This window comes from Dendropsophus ebraccatus, chromosome 11 (assembly GCF_027789765.1).
Source record: "Dendropsophus ebraccatus isolate aDenEbr1 chromosome 11, aDenEbr1.pat, whole genome shotgun sequence".
In the NCBI taxonomy this organism is placed as follows: Eukaryota; Metazoa; Chordata; class Amphibia; order Anura; family Hylidae; genus Dendropsophus; species Dendropsophus ebraccatus.
The window spans coordinates 58436591-58461501 of record NC_091464.1 but is presented as its reverse complement, the minus strand read 5'-3'; positions in this window follow the sequence as shown (position 1 = coordinate 58461501).

Genomic DNA, 24911 nt, shown 5'->3' with positions numbered 1-24911 from the left:
GTATTCTCTTTTATTTCAATGAAATTGATTTGTTTAACACTAAATGTGAACCAAGCCTAAGGGAACTGGTTTTTCGGGTATAGCAGTTTCTGAAATTGGGATTTAAGGAAAACTCCACACAACAATAAGTGAAGGGTTGGTATGTATTCACTATTACAGCATAGTACTACAAGTCATGACTGATTTAGTTTTGGGTCGAATTTGATTGAATTGACCACAAGATTCGATTTGGAAGTGACCCAACTGCCCAGAAAAGTTCTAGGTCTTTAAGGACTGTATCCAACTGTACCCAAACTCTGTAACTCCTATGTAAGGTAACTCAGGCTTAGGGTTAGCAGGGTTAGGATCTATAAATTTAACCCCTGGGCTTTCTGATAGCTGCGGTAGTGTGATTCCCAAAAGTTTCCAATGAAATCCAAACCTTTTGGGTAATTTGGAGAGAATTTTAAAGGGAACCTGTCACCCCCCGTGCTGGGGTGACAGGCTCCCGACCCCCCGTTAGAGCCCCATATACTTACCTAATCCCGCCGGGTCCCACTTCTGGAGGTGGTCGGGTGATGAAGATCTCAGCCGCTGCAGCCCGGCGCGCGCTGAGAGATGAGTCCAACGCTCATAGAGAATGACGGAGCGCTGGACTCTCCTGTCATTCTTATAATGCTCCATCACTCAGTGGCCGGATGACTGGATCATTGGTCAGAGGCAATGCATGCCTATTGTGATGGATGGAAGTCTGATTTCTGGTCATATCCTTACTGCCTATCCTGTAGAAATAGGAGACCTTTTAATCCTGGAATAATCCCTTAAATTCTGCCTTTTTTCGGGTCAGCATCTGTACCTGATCATGATGCCTGCAGTACTGAATCTGTGGCCGAATTGGCCGTTGCCTAACCTGGTGGGAGCTGTCAGGTGCACACAGTCATGTGACAGCTAAGCCCCTCCCACTGCTGAAAAGCTATAAAGCAATAGGCATCAAGTGGTCTGGCGGTGATGGCTGGAGATTTCCTTGATATGTAATAAAAAAAATAAATAAAGGGAAAATATAATGTTCTATTTTTACTATTAAATGTTGTAATTCTGTTCATGTTGGAGAAGAAATGTGTCTGTGCTGTCTATGGAAGCTGCATATGGTATACAATCCGTTACTCTTTGTGAATAAATACACTAGATACAGAAACTCCCCACTATTGTCTTCATTTGCCTCTAATTTATTTGTTTTGAAAAAAAAAGTATAAATACATAAATAAATAAATATATTTTAGTTAATAATTTTCAGTCTAACAAGTGAGGAACTCTAGATTGGTGTGACCCATCACTTTATTCGTTCCCTACAGGGTGCTGTACTCGGCTCTTTCCGCCAGCTCCATAGAGAATGAAGCTGTAGCTCCATTCAAAAAAAGGAATTTGGTCCCGGATCTAGAGATCCCCGGGGGCTAAGTAGTCAGACCCCCTCATCACTATCAGTGAACGTCATCTTGAGGGGTGTAACCAGATGGATCATCAAGCAAGATAGAACTCAGTATCACCTTCAAATGAGAAACAGCGTAAGTCCCTGGTTATCAAACAGACCCGTATAACAACAAACTCACAACCTCTTGCATCCATGGGTATATGGCCGACGTCAGGAGGGGTTGAATGCAGACAATTATTTAACCTATTCCGAGCCATTTCTATGTATTCATGCATTAGGGCAAGCTCAGTACCCCACTGCATAAACAACACAACCTTAACCTGTCATGTCAAATGGCCACCTAACATATCAGGTATAGGGCACCAGCACCAAACCCCACTGTCTATGGCACCTTGTATCAGACAACCATGTACCTAGTGGTGGCACAATAAACACGCCATTACCGCACAAGTAACACAGTATGGGTTATTGGATGTATACGGAGCCACCTGAAACACTCACTCTACAGGTCATGATATACCAGATCGGACTTTAACCCCTTAAGGACACAGGGTGTAAATGTACGCCCTGGCTTCCCTAGGGACGTTCAGAGGGGGGCCGCGCGGCATCCCTGCTCTGAACCACCGCGATCCCTGTGCTATCTGTATCCCGGGAGCACTGTATCTGAATGTAAATAAAATAAGATTTCCTGCAGGACATACAGTAGCTAATAAGTATGGGAAGACTGGAGATTTTTAAATAGAAGTAAATTACAAATCTATATAACTTTCTGACACCAGTTGATTTGAAAGAAAAAAAAATTTGCTGGACAACCCCTTTAACTGTGTCTCTATTTCTGCCACATATTTCACAGTGTCCATTAAAACTACTGTCTACTGCTAGATCGCGCTTATTTACTGAGGCTATTACATGGCTCAGTTATTGTGCAGCAAGGGTTGTGTATATATATCTGGTTATCAATGTCCCTGCAGCCCTTGCTGTATATAGTAAATAATAAATATAGTTAGAGATGAGCGAACCGGGTTCGAGTCGATCCGAACCCGAATGTTCTGTATTTGATTAGCTGGGGCTGCTGAACTTGGATAAAGCTCTAAGGTTGTCTGGAAAACATGGATACAGCCAGTGACTATATACATGTTTTCCACATAGCCTTAGGGCTTTATCCAACTTCAGCAGCCACCGCTAATCAAATGCCGAAAGTTCAGGTTCATATCGACTTGAGCATGCTCCAGGTTCACTCATCTCTAAATATAGTATATGTTACCACTCCACGCAGCCACTGGTACAACTTCCTGGCCAATGATTGGCTTCGGGGATCGGCTCTGAAGTTGTACCTGCAACTGCAGCGAGAGTCAAGAAACTAATAGAAAACCAGGGTGTGCAGAGAGGTATCATATAAACGCCTCATCTGTACATGTAATCTTTTTCTGCCAATCACTAGGAGTTGTCTATGTGGTCTGTTGCCAGTGTGGTCTTTATTATGTAGAGGAGACAAGTTAAAAATAAGATTACAGGTGCCAGATTTACCGATCCCGGAGCAAAAAAGCAAAACACACTATTAGCCGCCTTAAAGGGAACCAATGAGTAAGATTGTGCTGATATGGTTCCCTGCAGCACAGTATAGAGCTACTGTGCAGCTACAAAGGTGAAAAAAGATGTTTTATTTTAACGTGTGAGGCCAGGTGAAGGGCGGCAACAGTAGCGGATTTATAATAGGTCCGTTTCGGGCGGTAGCCCTAGGCCTTGAGTTCCTGGGAGCCCATGGCCATCCAAAAAGACTTGTATTTTTAGTGGTGTATTGTCTCCTGGCTACAGTTCTGCCATGATTTGCAAAAATCGCTGCTTTTTTATCACAGTTTTGCACAAATCAGGACATCATGACATTATCTATCCTGTACTATGAACACCACGCTAGTGCTGCCATAGTTACAGTGGGGTGGGGGGCCCAGGCTTGGTGAACAGCCCGGGGCCTATGGTGAAGTTAATCCGCCCCTGGGCGGCAACTAGTCCTCTGGGCGGGGAGCTGTCCGTGACTAGTCACTGCTCTCTCTGCCTGTCAGCGCGAAGTGTGGGGATGATTTACAGGCAGAGAGGCCACTAATGGGCCTCTCTGCCTTTCAATCATCCCCGCACTGTGCACTATTTTTTTATATGTAGACAATATGAGTTTGGCAGACATCAATAAACTTCGGGGAGATTTATCAAACATGGTGTAAAGTAGAATTGGCTCAGTTGCCCCTAGCAACCAATCAGATTCCACCTTTCATTTTCCAAAGAGTCTGTGAGAAATGAAAAGTGGGATCTGATTGGTTGCTAGGGGAAACTGAGCCAGTCTCACTTTACACCATGTTTGATAAATCTCCCCCTCAGTTTTTTTTATTTGTAGCAGAGCTGACTGTGCTTTATGTAGTGGTGCAGAGCTGAATTTGCCACTTGATTTATTGCAGTGTTATCTGCAGTTTTGCATAGGACTGCAAGTAAATCTATTACACTATCATAGTTAGTCACCACTTTGTATATACACAGGGGTTATGTGACACTTTCAGCTCTTCCACATCTGAACATTATAATTAGAGATGAGCAAACCTCGAGCATGCTCGAGTCCATCCGAACCCGATCGTTCGGTGGCTGCTGAAGTTGGATAAAGCTCTAAGGTTGTCTGGAAAACATGGATATAGTCATTGGCTGTATCCATGTTTTCCAAATAGCCTTAGAGCTTTATCCAACTTCAGCTGCCGCCGCTAATCAAATGCCAAAGGATTGGGTTCAGATGGACTCGAGCATGCTCCAGGTTCGCTCATCTCTAATTATAATATATCCTTTAATTTGAAAGACAATGGAGTGTCAACTCCTACTTTATTTACCCAAGTACGCTTATTCTCATGATTGGAGACTGTCATCTATGCACACATTGTAAAATAACATTTTTCCATAGGCTTTTACTGTGTGTGAACATTGCCTTAAAGGTGGCTTACCGGTGGTTCCTACAATAAAGGGGGAATGTAAGTTCCTAGGGGCTTGGGGGTAGTGGTCTTCTTATGAGGAAACTATTGGCTTCCATACCTATTCAATTAAAAAACACTAAAGGTGTACTCTGGAGAAAAACAATGTTTTCAAATTAACTGTTTTCAGAAAGTTATACAGATTTGTAAAAATACTTCTATTTAAAAATCAGAAGCCTGCTGTATGTGAGGCATACAGCAGCTGATAAGTACTGGAAAGCTTGAGATTTTTAAATAGAAGTAATTTACAAATCTGTATAACTTTCTCACACCAGCTGATTAAAAAACACTTTTTTTCAACGGCTTAAAGGGGTAGTGCGGCGCTAAACAATTATCATAACTGTGCTCAGCCGCGATTGACTGAGCACAGTTATGCTCAGGCTCAGCCAATCGCGGCTGAGCAGTTGATGACGCGGCAGAGGGGGGCCGGCATGAGGGACGGATGGAGTGGTTCGGCCGTCCGTCCAAAGATGACATCATTGTCCCAAGATGGCGGACGGAGGTCGACACAAATCAGGTGACTTAATCTTTTCAAACCTGATATAAAAGCTTGATGCAGTTTTGCTTTTGGCCACTAGATGGTGCTGGTGCAAATGCAAATACAACCTGATTCTTCACCATTCTTTCAATTTGACTGATATTATATTGATGTAGGAAAAAGTAAAGAACAGAGGCGAAACCTGATATACCAGGGTAGACAATACATGTAATTATCCCAGTAATGTGTATTACTAGCCTGAATGGAATGAGCTGGGTGAACCAGGAGTCAAAGTATTAAAGGGGTTGTCCAGCGAAAATCTTTTTCTTTCAGATCAACTGCTGTCAGAAAGTTATATAGCTGACATCTCTGGCCGAGACAGGAACTGTACAGAGCAGGATAGGTTTTCTATGATATATGGAAAACCGAGACAGAGTTCCTGTCTCGGCCAGAGATGTCAGCAGAGAGCACTGTTTCAGACTGAAAATAAAACATTTCCTGCATGACATACAGTAGCTAATAAGTATGGGAAGACTTGAGATTTTTTAATAGAAGTAAATTACAAATCTCTATAACTTTCGAATAGCAGTAGATTTGAAAGAAAAAGATTTTTGCTGGATAACCCCTTTAAGAAGGAATACACTGGAATTACTCCTAAAATCATTTGAACCGAAGTCGGCTGTCATGTTAAATATGGCACCTAGTGCTCTAACTGTGTAGGACAGTCACATATTCTGCTCATATGCAGTGACTAGACAGGCTGACAGAGCAGGGGTGCTGGAAGTACCATAAGTTACTTGGGGACAATAGGACAAATGAAAGTTCCAGTGCCCAGTGCAATTCAACCTATATGTAACCTATGGAATATATTGTAATGAGAGTTTCCCAGTGTATTGCCCCTTTAATTCTCAGTCCTTTGTATAAGGTACGTGATGGAATGAATGGAGAAGATGACTCAATAGTATTATTCATAGAATAGACGATCAGTATTATTCTCTCCCAGATCTGGTGCCACCTCCCACTATGTACCCAGCTTCCTTTGACTGCCATTGTACCCTATGCTGAATAGCAGGTAAACATGTTTCGCCATCATCAGTTCTCTATGGTATTATATACGCAGACTGCATTGTTCTATTGTGTATAATAGAGACGGCAACTACTACTCCCAATAACGTATTACCCCCAATAATAAAGGCAGCAACTACTACCCCCAATAATATATTATCTCTTATAATAGAGACAGCAACTACTACCCCCAATAATATATTACACCCAATAATAGAGACAGCAACTACAACCCCCAATAATATATTACCCCCAATAATAGAGGCAGCAACTACTACCCCCAATAATATATTATCTCTAATAATAGAGACAGCAACTACTACCCCCAATAATATATTACACCCAATAATAGAGACAGCAACTACAACCCCCAATAATATATTACCCCCAATAATAGAGGCAGCAACTACTACCCCCAATAATATATTATCCCTAATAATAGAGACAGCAACTACTACCCCAATAATATATTATCCCTAATAATAGAGACAGCAACTACTACCCCCAATAATATATTATCCCTAATAATAGAGACAGCAACTACTACCCCCAATAATATATTACACCCAATAATAGAGACACCCACTACTACTCCCAATAATATATTACCCCCAATAATAGAGACAATAACTACTACCCCAATAATATATTACACCCAATAATAGAGACAACTACTACTCCCAATAATATATTACCTCCAATAATAGAGACAGCAACTACTACCCCCAATAATATATTACACCCAATAATAGAGACAGCAACTACTACCCCCAATAATATATTACACCCAATAATAGAGACAACTACTACCCCCAATAATATATTACACCCAATAATAGAGACAGCAACTACTACCCCCAATAATATATTACACCCAATAATAGAGACAACTACTACTCCCAATAATATATTACACCCAATAATAGAGACAGCAACTACTACACCCAATAATATATTACACCCAATAATAGAGACAACTACTACTCCCAATAATATATTACACCCAATAATAGAGACAGCAACTACTACGCCCAATAATATATTACACCCAATAATAGACACAGCAACTACTACCCCCAATAATATATTACACCCAATAATAGAGACACCAACTACTACTCCCAATAATATATTACCCCCAATAATAGAGACACCAACTACTACTCCCAATAATATATTACCTCCAATAATAGAGACAGCAACTACTACCCCCAATAATATATTACACCCAATAATAGAGACAATAACTAGTACCACCAATAATATATTATCCCCAATAATAGAGACAACAACTACTACTCCCAATAATATATTACCCCCAATAATAGAGACAATAACTACTACCACCAATAATATATTACCTCCAATAATAGAGACACCAACTACTACTCCCAATAATATATTACCTCCAATAATAGAGACAATAACTACTACCACCAATAATATATTATCCCCAATAATAGAGACAGCAACTACTACTCCTAATAATATATTACACCCAATAATAGAGACAGCAACTACTACCCCCCAATAATATATTACCCCCAATAATAGAGACACCAACTACTACTCCCAATAATATATTACACCTAATAATAGAGACACCAACTACTACTCCCAATAATATATTACCCCCAATAATAGAGACAATAACTACTACCCCCAATAATAGAGACAGCAACTACTACCCCTAATAATATATTACACCCAATAATCGACACAGCAACTACAACCCCCAATAATATATTATCCCCAATAATAGAGACAATAACTACTACTCCCAATAATATATTACCCCCAATAATAGAGACAGGAACTACTACCCCCAATAATAGAGACAGCAACTACTACCCCTAATAATATATTACACCCAATAATAGAGACAATGGGGGACATTTATGAAGTTTTTTACGCCGGGCTTACAAATGTCCCCGCAGCTCAGGGCATTTATGTAGAGGCGCATTGCCTCTACAGAAATCCTGGGCGCACAGAGCGCCAGCTCAGAGCTGGCGTAGGGTTCAGTATCATTTATCCAAGAGAAAAATGATAAATGCGGCGCATGCATTTTCGCCTTTTCATACATGTCCCCCAAAGACTACTTCCACCAATAATATATCATACCCAATAATAGAGACAGCAACTACTACCCCCAATAATATATTACCCCCAATAATCGGGACAGCAACTACTACCCCCAATAATATCACTTGCTCCCACTGATCGGCCCGTGTAATAGGGGCTTTAGTCCAAAAAGGGACACTGAAACCAAATCATATGTCATCTGTAGTGAATGCAATCTATTGTCCCTGTTATCGGCCATGCAGGAGTTAGGCTGGGTTTACATATATAAGTTGGCATCAGTTGCGTTTTTTGCCTAAAAACTGACCACAACTGCCAAAAATGCATCAGTTGTGATCAGTTTTTCTATCCTTCTTTTCATTAAAAACCATCAGTTTCCATCAGTTGCCATCAGTTCCCATCAGTTGTCACAAGTTGCGCTCATCAGTTGACATTTTTTTTCCCAGTATGTTTTCCTGTAATTTTCAATGGGATTTGCGGGGGAGCGCACGGGGGCTATATACTAATTGGGGGAGCTCACAGGGGGGCTATATACTACAAGGGGAGAGCGCACAGGGGGGCTATATGGGAGGGGGAGAGCGCACAGGGGGGCTATATGGGAGGGGGAGAGCGCACATGGGGGGCTATATACTATTGGGGGAGAGCGCACAGCAGGGCTGTATACTAACGGGGAGAGCACACAGGGAAGCTAAATATTACTGGGGGGCAACAGGGGGGCTATATACTACTGGAGGAGAAACAGGGGGGGCGATATACTACTGGGGGACCAAGGGGGGACTATAGGAGAGGGGGAGAGCACACAGGGGGAGAGATATGTTTATTTTGTGCTACTATTTGCCTGAACGCTGGATGCCAGAGCCGAACGGCATGCGTCCTGCCCCGCGAGGCATCCGGCGCTCTATTTGATTGAATTGGTGCGGCGACACATCACCAGAGCGGCGGTCCGCCAGGACGCTGCAAGATGCGTCCTAACGCACCGACGGTCCGGCGATGCGGCGGCCACTAGTTCACCGCCGCACATTTTGAACGATCCCATTGAAAACAATGGGATCAGTTCAAAGATGCGTTTCCCTCTGGCGCTTTTCTCCTGTCAGTATGCAGTGTGTGTGGATTTCCTGAGTCTCCCCCAGCAGATGGTGTAGGTGGAGATAGGGGTGGGATGTGAATGAATTTCACTGCCTGACCCCTTTGTTCTCAGAGAGGTAAGCTGCAGCCAGAGCTGTCTGTTTGTGGCTTACCTCTCCCCTCCCCATAGAGAAAACAGTTCAGCCATGAGGACAGCAAAGAACGTTGTCCATGTTATTGAAGGTGTATTGTAGGTCAACTCTTGTGTCTCAGGTGTAGCTGTAATATCACACATGTACAGGGGTGGTGCTGTGAAATAAGCGGGCAACACTTGATTGACAAAACTCCCTAGTTTCCATGTAGGTGATAACCAAGCAAATGGCTGAGCTTCTTACATTCAGAAGACTTACCACTTCATCTTATGGTTTCTGGCAGCGTAAGGAAGGCGGTTTAAGTTCCAGGGTCTCTTCTATGGACAATGGTAGTTGTATTCTTTGGCCACTGTATGGCGGTACATTGATACTGTTTGGCAGTGATATTCTAGAAGTGTAGGATAAAGATGAAGAAGCACACATTCCATAGAAGACATAAGAAATGGCAAAAATGCAACACAAAGTAATAATACACAAAAGTGCACTGAGCATGGGTAGTCTCCCCACATGTCTCCTATCACCAGGGACATAGCTAAAGGCTAATGTTGCTCATGGGAACATAAGCTGCTGACAGAGGTGTCTGGCAGTCGTCTAACCCCCCCCCCCCTCACATACTACAAACATATGAACGCTTGGTTGAGTTAGGCGATACCTCGCTCCCCACTCCAGCTGCTAAATGCCGGCCCCTGTAGACTTATGTACCTGTGGCCCCTGCTGCCATCACCTATATTAGGATTAGTATTGAATGGACTTGAGGAAACTTCTCTGAACCTATACACACATTGTGTGATTCCTGGCGTCTGGAGAAGTTAGAGGCCGCCCAGGGGCTGCTAGGAAGACATGGATACAGCCATAGGCCATAGGCTGTATCCATGTTTTCCAGGACTCCCTAGGGCTGCATCGGGAATCACATGGTGTGTGTTTAGGGTCAGTGAAGTTGTCGAACCCTAACAGTTTCCTCAGGTCCATTCAATACTAAGGAAGCAGGAGAGAAGACGGGGAGCTGAAGATTTAGGGGCTGTAATTCTAATGTTGCCACGTCCACAGCGATAATTGTAAAACCAATCTATATTATATAGCGTATAAAATCATTTCTTTGTTTAACCCTTGTTGTTGAAGAGCTTAGGCAGACACCAAATTGAGAGGAAGGGGTAACAAACAGTTCTTATCCCCTCTGCTCCTGTCAGGACAGCCTCTTGTTTTATGACCCTGACTAGAAACTAGTGAACCTGGAGCATGCTCGAGTCCATCCGAACCCGATCGTTCGGCATTTGATTAGCGGTGGCTGCTGAACTTGGATAAAGCCCTAAGGCTATGTGGAAAACATGGATAAAGCCATTGGCTTAAAGCTTTATCCAACTTCAGCAGCCACCGCTAATCAAATGCCGAACGGTCGGGTTCGGATGGACTCGAGCATGCTCGAGGTTCGCTCATCTTTTATCGGAGCTCTAACCTGTGTGATATCTCTGCTCCTGTCAGTGCTGCTACACAGACCTTTATATGCAGCTTAGCAGGTCAGACGTAAGTAGTCAACTTATGGTCTGTTTACACAGAGCGATAATTCGCCCAATCGAACGATTAACAATTTCGAAGTAACAATGTGTTTTTTATAACGATCAGTGTATAGACGGAACAATATATCGTTTGGGAAAATCCTTATTGCGACCGTTTTAAGATCACTTAAGCCCATCTCACACATAGGTTGAATCTGTGAAAGACTGTTTACACAAAACGATCTACAAATTTTTAGTGAACGACCAATGACAATTTGACATGTTGAAAGATCACAAGGAACGATTTCTCACTCGTCGCTTGATCGTTCGCTGTGTTTACACGAGCTGATTATCGCTCCAATGCGCTCATTATCACGAAAATTCGAAAGGTAATAGTTCTGTGTAAATGTACCATTATAGCGGTGAGGGTGGGGTCTCTGATTTACAGGCCAGTTTGCAGCTGCGACCACTATAGTGATCCCTATGAATGATCTCTAGTATAGAGACCCCTAAAGTATGACCCACAAAAGGTTCCATTGTATTCCATGCACTGGTCAATGTAGGTCAATAGCTGGACTGTAGCACTAGAATTAGGCTGGTTTCACACACGGCTGTGCTTTTTTTACATTGCCACTGCAGTTTGAGCCACAAACAGATGTGGATCCAGCACAGAGTAGAAGTATTCCTTTCTTTATATCTCTTATTTCTTTTGAATCCAGTGTTAGTTTTGGCTCAAGAACTGCAGGGGCAGATTAAAAACAAAACAAAAAACTTCAGTGTTTGATTCCAGCCCTAAACAAATCTCCAGTGATTATGTTTCAGATTTAGATCTTGACATGGAAATTGAAGTCTTCAGATTGCTGACAGAATGTACAGGAGCAGGGTCTCCTATTAAGGACTGGCGTCCCTGCTCCTGTACAAGCTGTAATATATAGAGGGAAAGGGGCAGCTATCAAAGAATGGTTTCCCTGCTCCTGTCCAGCTCACTAAACGATGTATGTAGTGGAAGATGTGAAATTCCCAAAAGTTAGGATCTTAACAAACCCAAACCTTTTGTGAAATTCATAGCGAATTCATTTCATGCCCAATCAGTTCACTCATCTCTGAAAGCCACACACAGCTACTTACTGCAATGGGGTTTTCTTCCCCTATTACATTCATTTGCCCTTAAAGGGGTAATCTCATTTGAGCAAGTTATCCCCTATGCCTGTGAATAGAGAAATGACATGACATTGTGGTGACACATATGAAGCAGGTAAACTGTGTATCGCGATCGCACATCACTGTGTAAGGTATAAACAGCTTGACGTACAGTATAGATAAGGGAAACACAGCCCCGGGCCATCACTGGTTTGTGCTGTCACATGTGACGCCTCCGCTCACACCCATCCTCTTTTTCTTCACCCCACACAATGGGACTAACACATCACTACAATAGGGTGGACCCTGGAATTCAGCAAATCCCTAATCTTGACACAGTAGTTATGTCTACTAACGTCACGTCTTCTATTTCCCTACGATTATGTCAAATATTCACAGATAACTTACTGACAACAAATATCATTGGGATTTCTTAAAGATAAACTTTACGACTCTAAGAAAAAATATTCACAATCATTCAACAATGAAGAGCAGTAAAAGAAGACCTGCCCCCGGGATAGTCCTCCATTGGGTCAAAGGTGCCTGTGACTTCCCCCCTCCTCTATAGAGGAGGGGAGACGCATATAGCAAGCCAGACCCATATGGGCACTTTGGAAAGTTATCCACAAGGACATAGTATTAGGGATTCCTGGACATAGCATATGTGTCCACCATATGTAAATTACCATTCTGTCCTATAGAGAAGGGTCCAAGCAGGTGCCCCCAGCCCCTATGACATTCCTATGGTCTGATAAGATTGTATTTTGTAATGGTGAATCAACCTGGTGTTGGGCATGGGAGTATGGGGCATGTCCAGGATCTCAGGCTGCTTTATACTTATTGGGTGTCTACAGCTGCTGACTGTGGCCAGCATCGGCAATCACTTCAATTTCTGTTATTTAAAGGGTATTGCCATCTTGTACAGACAGCTTCCTGGCTGCCTCCAGGCTGTTTGCAGCGCCGGAGGTAGTCAGGAAATTGAAAACATAAAAGAGTGAGGGTTAGGCAATTTGCATAACTCCCATTGACTATAATGGGAACTGTGCAAACAGTGTCAGCCTGCAATCTACACTGTTTATGTAACTTCAGGAGTTATGCAGAAAATATAGCCCCATTAGGGCAACTCCCACTAAAGTCAATGGGAGTTACGCATTGTGTGTAATTTTCATGTGTCTGCTGCTTTCCGACCCCCTCTGGAGGCTGAAAACAGTCTAGATGGGACTGGGAAGTCATCTTTATGAGATAGAAGTACCCATTTAACTCCCTAGATGCTGCGGTTAATAGTGGCTGCGGTATCTAGGTGGTTAGATGACAGATGACAATCATGTTTGAGTTCCAGTCAGCTCTCCCGCAATTGTAGGATGCAGATCACTAATCATGACAGGTACCTTCTAAGGGCCCTTTTGGCTGCCATGTTGGATCTTCTAAGAGAGCCTGACATAGAAAGGCAATAGTAGTAGATTACAGATGTGAGAGTACACTGCAATACAGTTGCATTGCATTATATTATACAAGTGATTGAATGATTGCTTGTACAAAGGGGGACTTAAATATCCTATTGCTAACATGTATAACATAGACATCAGAAGATGATCAGTATCTGCATGAAGAAGTGCTAGTAATGTGTAACTGTGCCCGGACCAGGGCTTGTGCAGCCCTGCAGTTCCTAAAACAGCCATTGGTGGCAGCAGAGGAAAACTGATGCAGCTCATCCTGCAAAAAACGAGCCACACATATAAGAGCCAAATGCATACTGGGAGTAGTAGTTTTGCAATAGTTGAACAGTCACAAGTTAAGGACCACTGAGCTAGACAGTGTATAGAATGAGATGATACAGAGATTTACCAGATAGGCAGCACTGATAGGTGTGGGGGCAGCTTGCAGGGTTCTTATGAGGATGAATCAGCCCAGATCTTTATCGCCCTCACCAGGAGGTTATTATTATTGGAGCCTTCACAGAAATTAATATGTCGTAACTTCTGAGAATCTGATTTCATGTCATTATTCTGGATTCCGGAGTTTCTTGTTTCTCATCTGCCATAAATACTTGTTGTTACAGTTAAGTCCGAGACACTTTAAAGGGCTTAAAGGAGCATGCAAACCTCTGACTTCTGAGTATATACCAGGTACTATAATCCTGGACAGTCCCTGCTGCCGCTGCTGTGACTACTAGAGCCCAGGGCCAAAGTGGTCTCCTGTGAGCGTATTTTCCATGATATCACAATCCTGACTTTATCTGTTCTCCTATTCTGTACAGTGCTGAGCAGCTCAATATGAGTGGGACCTTTATATGACTGACACTACTTTTATAAACTTTAAGGACAAATAATAACAATCAGTAGGAGGGGATTTTGGTAAATTTGATACTTTACAATGCCGCTGCGTACAACCTTTACACCGCACCTGAAGATATTAAACAAGTTTTCTGGTTTTGTGTACCTAAAGCCTAAAGGGGTTATTTGGTCAGCTCTCCTATAACACCATTCACACTAGGCAGAAACACGTTGCTATGGCTGAAATTGCAAACACACAGAAACACAAAAAAAAAATCACCATAAAAATAATGAGGCTCTTGGTTACCATTTACAAATAGTGTAAACTATCCCACCAACTATGAAGTGGTCCCATGCCGGGATGGACCTACACTCTATTTAGCCTCTCCATAGCATATAATAAGCCTAAGCTTTGGGCATGCAGCAGGATCCATCTAATACTGGTAAAAATAATAATAACCACTTGGGTTATGGGGGAGAGGCTGCCTCTACTTGGTCCTGCACTCCCCCATAACCCAGGTGGTTATTATATTTGCCAGTATTAGTTGAATCCTGCATGCCCAGAGCATAGGTGTATTACATGCCATGGAGAGGCCATAGTACAGTGTAGGGTCTGTCCTGGCATGAGGCCACCTTATCATGGTGGGACGGTTTACACTGTTTGCAGCCTGTTCTATTAGCTACAATTGTATTACTTCTCAGCTGAGGGCAGGACTAGCTATGTACAATGTATCAGTCTGGAGTCCAGGCTGTAGAGCTCACAGAGCATTGTCTACACTGGATACAATTGTATCACTTCTCAGCTGAGAGCAGGACTAGCTATGTACAATGTATCAGTCTGGAGTTCAGGCTGTAGAGCTCACAGAGCATTGTCTACACTGAATACATCCACTTCTCAGCTGAGAGCAGGACTAGCTATGTACAGTACCATGTATCAGTCTGGAGTCCACGCTGTACAGCTCACAGGGCATTGTATACACTGGATACAGGATATAAATATTTGTATTCTCATTCACCGACAGCAAATTAATGTGAGAAAGAAAATGAGAAGTGTTGAGCTTTGTCATCCTGCACAATATAGCAGGGTTACTAGATCCTATCCTGGCATACGGTTTCATCACAAGGCTTATCCTGCCTCTATCATACTGGGAGTTGTAGTTTTGTCACACATTGGGGTAGAGTGCTCTATACCTTCCCAGAATGCAGCACTCCTCCCATCCAGTCAGTAACACACATGATCCTTCCCGTCAGGGGATTAATGTAGAGGATTCTTCTTGGCTTATAAAAGACTTGGATCAGGGTGTGGGATCTGTAAATACAGGAGGGAAAGTCACTTTATGTTCTGGAAAGTGTAACAAAGAACATGAAGACCAGAGCGGCCGAGTCACATGGCATCACCATTGTATTTGGTGAGCGATCTGTACGCACATAAATGCAAAAGTGCAAGCCTTATATTATAATTTTACATTGTGTTTCTATCATATTTCCTATACACTTTCCTATTAGCAGATCACTAATTGTATGAGCTGCTGTGTGTTCTGCAGGAAGTAATGTACTCTTTCCAGTCTGACACAGTGCTCTCTGCTGCCACCTCTGTCCATGACAGGAACTGTCCAGAGCATTAGAAAATCCCCATATAAAACCTCTACTGCTCCGGACAGATCCTGGCATGGACAGAGGTGGCAGAAGACAAATCTGTATATCTTTCTGACACCAGTTAATTTGAAGATCAATAATAGGATTTATTCATCCTAATTATTCCCATTCTAGTGAATAGAAGGGATTTACAGTAACAGAAATTTTTACAAAGAATCTGTAACGTGTGAACAGAGATCAATTACGCTTCTTGACTACAAAGCCTTCCTATAGTTATTCAGCTATGTAAGTGTTGACTACAGGTTCGTGCCATGTAATCTGTGCCTGGGGGGTGACTGACACTTCAGAATGTTACACATATATATCCGGGGTTGGGGGGTGCCGTTTTGTTGCGCTGATTTTGTAAGTTATGCGGAAATGGTGAATTCATAGAAATGTCATGGGAAAACTTTATTATCTGCTGCACCAAGGTTAATGTCTACGTTATATAAAGGCACTACACAATAAAAAAAGGGGTTAGTTTATGGACCAAAATAAAAGAGTCATTTAAAGGGAATGTGATTTGTGTTTTTTACTGATAAGAGAACCAGATACTGGAGCTTTTTTTAAATTCTGTTTATTTTTTCTGCTGTAATTTTTTATTTATTTTAATCCTTACCCGGGATTACCCAGATTAACTTTACCATAGGCCCCAAGCCTGCCCCCCTTCACCCTAACTATGTCAGCACTAGTGTGGTGTTCATAGTAAAGGATAGATAATGTCATATTTACCATGTACATGGAAAGTTTGATAAAACATGATTATCAGGCAGCACTGTGCTCACTTTTTACTTTCTAAATTACTTCCATTTGGAATTTTGTGTCTAAATACCTTAACAGAGGCGCCATTGTCTCCGCTTTCTGCTGTCTGTGCCTGTGAATTAGGAAGCGGAGCATCCTGATCCATCTCCAAGCTGGAGCCCGAGTGTAATGTTATTCTATGGCACAAGCCTTGAGATGGGTGTCATCAAGGGGTTAAAGTATAACCAGACCTCTAAATACAGACACTGGACCCCAAAATTATTATTTTTTTTTTTGCAAGTCAGACAGACAGACAGTACTGTAGCCGGGAGACAATACACCACTGACAGTATACGTCTGTTGGGGCAGCCATGGGCCCCCCAGAAGCTCAGGACCCTGGGCTACCACCCGAAATGGACTTATTATAATCCACTACTGATCCTTACCTAAGCTGTTTTTAACAGCATTAGCTTTACGACAAGACACACTGAACATCTCTAGGCCCTATTCTTTGTATGGGGCACATTTGTGAGCATGCTCTGTAGGCTCTTTACACGGGGAAGAGGGCTGAGTTGTGCAAAGCAGCTGCTGTGTCTACCTCTGTTGTCTATATACTGGTGTTACCTGTCACTGTCCTCCTGTCTGTGTTATCTATATACTGGTGTCACCTGTCACTGTACTCCTGTCTGTGTTATCTATATACTGGTGTCACCTGTAACTGTACCCCTGTCTGTGTTACCTATATACTGGTGTCACCTGTAACTGTACCCCTGTCTGTGTTACCTATATACTGGTGTCACTTGTCACTGTACTTCTGCTGTCTGTGTTCTCTATATACTGATGTCACTGTACACCTGTTTTTGTTGTCTATATACTAAAGATTAGACCAGGGGTAGGGAACCTTTTTGGCTGAGAGAGCCGTGAACATCAAGTTTTTTAAAAATGTAACTCTGCGACAGCAATACAATCTTTATATAACTAAAAGTAAATGTGTGACCAACACTTATAAAGTACAAGAAGTCTCTGAATTCATTATAATCCCGTTGTTGTTCTGCTGCTGCTACCAATGAGGAATAAAGGACTTCTTACCATTGATGTGACTTCTGGTGCTGTATGGTTTTGCTGATGGCTTTGTAGTCCCCCGCACACACTACCCCATCTGGTCCTACCTGACCCCCATCCCCACATGCACTACCCTACCTGACCCCCATCCCCACATGCACTACTCTACTTGACCCCCACACACAAACTACCCCACCTGACCCCCATCCTCACATACACTACTCCATCTGCCCCCCCCACACATACTACCCCACCTGACCCCCCCACACACACTACCCCACCTGACCCCCCCCACACACACACTACCCCACCTGATACCTCCCACTCACACACACACTACCTCACCTGACACCCCCCACACACTACCTCACCTGACACCCCCCACACACTACCCCACCTGACCCCCCCACTACCCCTTCTGACCCCCCCACACACACTACCCCACCTGACACCCCCCCACTCTCACACACACTACCCCACCTGACCCCGCCACACTACCCCACCTGACCCCCCCACTACCCTTCCTGACCCCCCAATACACACAAACTACCCCACCTTACCCACACACACACTAGTACACTACCCCATCTGACCCCCCCCCCCCCACACACACACTACCCCATCTGAACCCACCCCCCCACACACACACACACACTACCTTGGGGCCACTGCAGCCGGCATGTACTACATCATACTATACTTACCATCCTATACCCTTCATACTACACTGTACTGTCTTATACCCATTATACCCTTATACACAGGCCCGCTTCTGCCATGAGGCAGATTGAGGCTTCCGCCTCAGGCGGCAGCTCTTGTCGTCCTGCAGGGGGCGGCAGAATCTTCTCTGCCACTGTAATTTTAGTGAAGTTTAACTTCGCTAAAATGACAGCAGCCCCAATCTCCTAACAGTGCTGAGTGCAGTGGTGTCCCTAGGCATTAAGATTCGAGGCCAGTGCCCGGAACAGGAAGTTTACTGCCCCGAATCTTTTGCCTAGGGAATCACTGTACTGCACTCTGCACTCCGGGGCTTGGTACATCCGGCCACCGGGTCCTGTGCTCAGCTCCCTCCAGTCTTTTCAGAAGGGGGGGGGGGGGGAGTGACGGAGGATTCAGCAGACCACCTGCTGAATGACAGTTATCTGCAGAGTATGTAGAGAGAGAGAGGGAGTGAAAGCCCCTGCTCTCCCCCCCCCCCTCCTCTCTCCTCCCTCTTTCCTGTCACTGTGAGGAGAAGCTGCTCCCTTATCTGGACGCTGCGCTAAGGATGACCTCTGACCTCCCTCTCCTGCCGGCAGGGCCGGATTAAGGTTGGTGGAGGCCCTGGGCAACAATACAGAAATCTATACAGGTGGCTGATTACTGTAGGGGACTTAGCACCTACACCTCCTCACTCCTGGCTATATGGTTCAGCATCCTCTTCTGTTCTGCATATGATGGTCCCTAGAGGCTGCAGTGCAGAGGAAGATGCCAGGCCCTGGCAGGATGGGGGAGGGGTGAGCATCGCGGTGTGTTCCCACTTAATTCAATGCAAGAACACAGCACTTTAGCACTTTCTGTGCTCTCTTGCCCATTGTGTTAGCCACCACAGCTAGCATATGCAGTTGTGAATCACAGGCAGAACCTGGACTTGCAAGTCTAGGTCCCATCTTCAGTTCCCAACCATATAAACTACCTGAAGCAGTAAAGAGCAACCAGAAAGTACTTAAAGGCTGTGTATAATCTATAGCGGATATGGTACATGTGAATATACCCTAAGGATCATGGCATATATAGCTGCACACAGGCTACATGTCATATGCTGCACACAGGCTATATATACCATTCACTGCACACAGGCTGTATATTATACACTGCACACAGGCTATATGTCATATGCTGCACACAGGCTGTATATCATACACTGCGCACAGGCTATATACACCATATGCTGCACACAGGCTATATATCATAGGCTGCACACAGGCTACATGTCATATGCTGCACACAAGCAATATATACCATATGCTGCACACAGGCTATACATCATACACTGCACACAGGCTATATACCATACACTGCACACAGGCTATATATCATATACTGCACACAGGCTTTATGTCATGTGCTGCACACAGGCTATATATCATATGCTGCACACAGGCTATACTGTATATCATATGCTGCACACAGGCTATATACCATACACTGCACACAGGCTATATGCCATACACTGCACACAGGCTGTATATCATACACTGCACACAGGCTACATGTCATATGCTGCACAAAGGCTATATATCATACACTGCACACAGGCTATATACCATACACTGCACACAGGCTATATATCATATGCTGCACACAGGCTATATATCATAGGGTGCACACAGGCTATATATCATACACTGTACATAGGCTATATATCATACACTGCACACAGGCTATATATCATAGGGTGCAAACAGGCTATATATCAAAAGCTGCACACAGGCTATATGTCATACACTGCACACAGGCTATATATCATATGCTGCACACAGGCTATATATCTTACACTGCACATAGGCTATATACCATAATAGGCTATATACCATACACCGCACACAGGCTATATATCATAGGCTGCACACAGGCTATATCATAGGCTGCACACAGGCTATATACCATACACTGCACACAGGCTATATACCATACACTGCACACAGGCTATATATCATATGCTGCACACAGGCTATATATCATAGGGTGCACACAGGCTATATGCCATACACTGCACACAGGCTATATATCTTACACTGCACATAGGCTATATACCATAATAGGCTATATACCATACACCGCACACAGGTTATATATCATAGGCTGCAAACAGGCTATATATCATATTCTGCACACAGGCTATATATCATACACTGCACACAGGCTATATATCATAGGCTGCACACAGGCTATATACCATACACTGCACACAGGCTATATACCATACACTGCACACAGGCTATATATCATATGCTGCACACAGGCTATATATCATAGGGTGCACACAGGCTATATGCCATACAGTGCACACAGGCTATATATCATAGGCTGCACACAGGCTATATATCATACACTGCACATAGGCTATATACCATAATAGGCTATATACCATACACTGCACACAGGCTATATATCATAGACTGCACACAGGCTATATGTCGGGCTATGTGTCATATGGTGCACACAGCTTTGTGTTTAAAGCCTAAAGCTATGTTCCCACAGTGCAGTTGTATTTATTTATAGTGTACCTACACTAGTCACAAGTTATACTGGCCACCAGAACAGGGGAGTTGGCCTGGTCACACATGTATGCTCACATGACAAATCAATTACAACCCCCAACATCCATTATATTTTAATGCATGGTGGGGGTAAGAATCTAATCTCCAAATCTAATCAATTTGTTTTAAAGAACAATAGGTTAGGGGCTGAATTTGGCTGGCTAAGGGGGCTTTTTTACAGAGAGATTTATCTGACAGGTCATTGAAGCCAAAGCCAGGAACAGACTATAAACAGAGAACAAGTCATAAAGGAAAGACTAAGATTTCTCCTCTTTCAAATCCATTTCTGGCTTTGGCTTCAAAAATCTGTTAGATAACTCTCTCTGTGTAAAGGCACCCTTAAGCACAGTGATATAGCAGAGCTGAAATTCAACACACATATAGAGTAGCAGAGCTGAATTTCAGTACAGCTGTAGCAGAGGTGAATTTCCTTGAGATAATATGATGTTTTTCACTGTAATGTCCCCGCAATGTCTTGTAACATCAAGTCCCTTCTGTGAAGTAGCTTTTACTTGTGCAGTCCCATGCAAAATATAGGGGGGCTGGCCTGTCAACTCTTTTTTTTTTTTTAAACCACCAACAAACCTGGTTCATCCTGCCTGAAGTAGTTGGACCAGAGCCAGAGCACACTGGAGAACTAAACATGTCTTGTCTCCTTGTCTGGCGTCCTGGTCCTGTGACAGGCGGCTGGAGTGTCCGTGTGGTGCAGCTGACCTGAGGAAACTGGTGGGAGATTAATGAGATTGGCAAATGTGGCAGTGAGAATGGAAACGGTGCAATTCATGGTTGGGAGCGGGGCGGCCTGGGCGGCAGTGTTACACTGGGGTACCTTGGGCCCACCAGGGAAACTGACTCTAGGGATCTGCCCTACATAAACAGATTTAACCATTCACATTAGCACAGCGACTTTGTTCTTCTCTCTTCCTTCAGCCTGTTAGCCGCTGTTACAGATCCTCCAGCAGGCTTCATGATGTCACATCCCTGCTGGAGAGATCAGGTTTCCTTGCTGAGGTCCTGCACTGTCCTCTCCTCAGTGAGGGGGGAGTGAGGACCTCGGCAGGAGACAGGCACCCGGAAGTTTGACAGGAAGAATCCATTCAAAGGCCCACCAGGGGGGAGTCTGAGCCTGCTTGGAGGGAAATGCTTACACAGGATTAACCCTACACCTCCCTCCCTCCCTGGACAGCATGCAGTGTGGCCAGTGCTGTGTCCAGGTACAGTTTCCACATGCTTTTTGCGTGTGGGACTGGCTCCCAGACACCACTTCCGGGTTTGGGCTGGTGGAGGCCCCCTAGTGGTGGAGGCCCCTGGGCACGTGCCCCTGGTGCCCTCCCTTTAATCCGGCCCTGCCTTCCGAGACCTCTGTGACTGCACCACCTCTGTAAGTATACAGCACACTATCACTGATACAGTGGGGGGTGGGAGACACTTGTGGCTGCTTACACACAACTACTGACAGCAGCCGGGGGTTTTAGATCTGCAGGAGCTGTGACACTGTATGATGAGGTTCTGCAGCAGCTGAGGTGTAAGATGAGGTTCTGCAGCAGTTGAGGTGTAGTGTGATGTTATGCAGCAGCTGAGGTGTAGTGTGATGTTCTGCAGCAGCTGAGGTGTAGTGTGATGTTCTGCAGCAGCTGAGGTGTATGAAGAGGTTCTGCAGCAGCTGAGGTGTATGATGAGGTTCTGCAGCAGCTGAGGTTTATGATGAGGTTCTGCAGAAACTGAGGTGTAGTGTGATGTTCTGCAGCAGCTGAGGTGTAGTGTGATGATCTGCAGCAGCTGAGGTGTATGATGAGGTTCTGCAGCAGCTGAGGTGTATAATTAGGTTCTGCAGAAGCTGAGGTGTAGTGTGATGTTCTGCAGCAGCTGAGGTGTATGAAGAGGTTCTGCAGCAGCTGAGGTGTATGATGAGGTTCTGCAGCAGCTGAGGTTTATGATGAGGTTCTGCAGAAGCTGAGGTGTAGTGTGATGTCCTGCAGCAGCTCAGGTGTATGAAGAGGTTCTGCAGCAGCTGAGGTGTATGATGAGGTTCTGCAGCAGCTGAGGTGTAGTGTGATGTTCTGCAGCAGCTGAGGTGTAGTTTGATGTTTTGCAGCAGCTGAGGTGTATGATGAGGTTATAGAAAATAATTAGTTTACTAATAGCTGAGGTATCGACGTGAGAATACGTGAGAATAGTTCCCACACAAATTATACTAGTATCGGGGGAGGGGAGGTGGGGGTGCCATTTTAATTTTCACCTCAGGCAGCAGAAAAGCTAGAATCGGCCCTGCTTATACATGATCATACCCATCATACCATACTGTACTATACTATATAACACCCATCATACCATACTGTACTATACTATATAACACCCATCATAATATACTGTACTATACTATATAACACCCATCATACCATACTGTACTATACTATATAACACCCATCATACCATACTGTACTATACTATATAACACCCATCATACCATACTGTACTATATCATACTCATCATACCATACTGTACTATATCATACCCCTCATACCATACTGTTCTATATCATACCCATCATACCATACTGTACTATATCATACCATACTGTACTATATCATACCCCTCATACCATACTGTTCTATATCATACCCATCATACCATACTGTACTATACTATATGATCACACCCATCATACCATACTGTACTATATCATACCCATCATACCATACTGTACTATATCATACCCCTCATACCATACTGTTCTATATCATACCCATCATACCATACTGTACTATACTATATGATCACACCCATCATACCATACTGTACTATATCATACTCATCATACCATACTGTACTATATCATACCCATCATACCATACTGTACTATACTATATGATCACACCCATCATACCATACTGTACTATATCATACCCATCATACCATACTATACTATATGATCACACCCATCATACCATACTGTACTATATAATACCCATCATACCATACTGTACTATAGGATCATACCCTTCATACCATACTGTACTATATTATCATACTGTATACATCAAGTCAGTAATACAATGTAAGGCTCGGCCTGTCCCTCAGGTCTCGTGTCATACTATTTGTCTATCTGAATAACACACAAGAGTTTTTCACTTGTAAACCGATGACTAAAGTGCTGTCTGTTTATTCTCCCTGTGTGACCCCGGTTATTGACAGCCATATTCACTGCTGCCACAAGAAGCTTACAATCTACTGTGAGTCACTATATGTATTGTAAAAAATAAATAAATAATAATAATAACAAAGAATCCTCTGCTTGGGGCCAGGAAGAGCTAATGTAGGCCACAAGCCGAGCCGCACTGCCTTTGGGGACAGACAACTCCTCACACCTTTCGCCCACGGTCGCTGATGGTTTTTATGTGTCACTCTTCCAGGACAATAAGAAACCAGCAGAACATATAAAGCAGATTACTAGCAACAAAGGAAAAGCTTACCGCAGACATGGCTATATATATATCAGGGCTTCTATTCCTGACATTAACACCTTAGTTATAGCTCACAGCTGCTACCGTTTATTTATTTATTTATAAAAATCTATTTACCAAGATTTACAATGTTACATTATTACTTAGGATGATGGACCAGTAATGGCAAGTATCAATGCAATATAACTGGAATACAAGAAAAAAGAAAATGACATTACACTTAGGAAAGCTGTCTGTGTTAGTGCCATGGCACAGTGTAGCAGAGTGAGCAGTGATTGACAGTTATCAATACTGAGCCGTGGCGGCAGAGCTACTGACACAGACAGCTTCCAAGTGTAATGTCTCTTCCGGGGCATACATATCGCCTGTGCAGCCATTTAGATAGGGCAGGGGCCCCAGACAGCGGAGGGGCCACCATGCTCAACACTGGGGACTAACAACTATATGGGTGCACAGAGAGGCTTAACTGCTATATGGAGACAGAGGAACCTATCTACTATATAGAGGCACAAAGGGGTCCAAACCACTATATGTGCACAGACAGGGTCTAA